This window comes from Rattus norvegicus, chromosome 18 (assembly GCF_036323735.1).
Source record: "Rattus norvegicus strain BN/NHsdMcwi chromosome 18, GRCr8, whole genome shotgun sequence".
Classification (NCBI taxonomy): Eukaryota; Metazoa; Chordata; class Mammalia; order Rodentia; family Muridae; genus Rattus; species Rattus norvegicus.
This window is the reverse complement of record NC_086036.1, coordinates 47704958-47706542: the sequence shown is the minus strand read 5'-3', so window position 1 is coordinate 47706542 and position 1585 is coordinate 47704958. Positions and strand designations below refer to the sequence as shown.

General features: G+C 38.2%; 1 non-coding gene across 1 annotated transcript; it reads right to left on the bottom strand.

Annotated features, from left to right (window-relative positions):
• Positions 1-891: 891 nt before the first annotated feature.
• Positions 892-1021, bottom strand: LOC120098361 (small nucleolar RNA SNORA15). The gene has a single exon (XR_005496549.1). It is a non-coding gene; the product is annotated as a small nucleolar RNA SNORA15 (small nucleolar RNA).
• Between the last annotated feature and the right edge of the window lie 564 nt (positions 1022-1585).

Here is a 1585-nt window from a genome sequence, read left to right as displayed (position 1 = left end):
AAGTAACAAATCAGAGAAGGATTTTATAGAATAGGATTTGCCCAACCCTCATGAAAAGAGAAAGAAAAGGGAAGCTGCTTAGGTGCAGAGCAATGGAGGAAAGCGGCAGTTTTCCTGGGACAGTTGTAAAGAGGCAGGTTGCAGAGAGATAATAAGCTAGACATAGATAAAGGCAGAACGAGCCAGAGAATGAGAAGGAGCCAGAAGATAGAAAAGATCTCCAGGTTTTAGACCGAGCAGAACAATTCAGGAGAAGTTTGGAGAGACAGATTAAGTCAGAGCATGGAGAGGACTTTTGAGCCAGAAGATCTGAGTTGAAAAGCCAGCCGGAATTAAAAATAACTAGTAAGGGGTGAGCTTAGTAAGCAGTTAGTCTGAGATGCTGCAAATACTCAAGGCCTAGATTAGATTGTGCAGAGGCTAGAAGTTTCCAGGACTAGGCCCAGTTAGCAGAGGCAGTAAGCCTGGGAGATAACAATTACATCAGGTGACTAAAAGATCGTTTTACAGGGTTTCCGGGTTTTCAGACACACGAGAACTTGACATGTTCCTTGCCTTATTTATCTTTCTACTGAAAATCAAACATGAAAGATTTGGAGTAGAAAAATTACTTACTGGCTAAGAGTGCTTGCGTCATCTGAAGAGGACTCAGGTTCAGCTACCTGCATCCACGTGATGGCCCACAATCATCTCTAACTCCAGGTTCAGGGAGATCCAGTGTCCTCTTCTAGCTCCTCCAAGCACTAGATATTCACTTAGTAAACTTACATACATGTAGGCAAAACACTAAACCCTAATTAAAGTAGGTTTCAAAACACATTCAAACACGTTAAATAAAATTAAATAAAGCTTTAAAAATCATGGGCAAAAGTCATGCTGAGACTTTTTTTTACTTATACTCACTTTTAATGATCATATACCATAAAATATAGAATATCAGCCATCTTAAAGGAAGACTTTACTTTTGCATGGTGTCTGGCTGTGTCAATTACTGACTAAAGAACACAGCATTCAGCCATGCCTATGCTGAGACATTTTAAGTTTTATATAGTTCACAGTTTCTACATTTTAAAACTCTCCATGCTTACAAATAAAATTGGCACTACGTAGTGTCCTTCATCAGGCACAATGAATTCTAGCGAATACTGTGCACACTTTCATGGAAAAGGCCTTCTGTGAATGCCTGTGTTTTGCCCACATGGGAAGTCTTTTGGTGGCATTTCCCTTCCTCGACTTTCTTTTCCTGTGTTTTACCAAACCATAAAGGTAATCCATAAAATAATTCTAAGAAAAGATGTACAAAACAACAAAAGAATCCATAATTCACTTCTATGTTTTCATTTGTACTTTACACTACTCCCAAATGCTTCCTCTACTAGGAGAAATAAATTTGAGTGACTATAAAACTGTTATGCCAAAAGGCTGCATTTACAACAATAGTAATGTCTTGTAGTCACACAGGTTCATTACTAAAAATATTGGATGAGAAGTCACAGTAAAACTGCCACAGGAACCTTAATACCATTCTGACAGGTTTTAGTAGAGAAAGGCTCTGGAATTATAGCAAAGTAGAGATTTTTAAAAT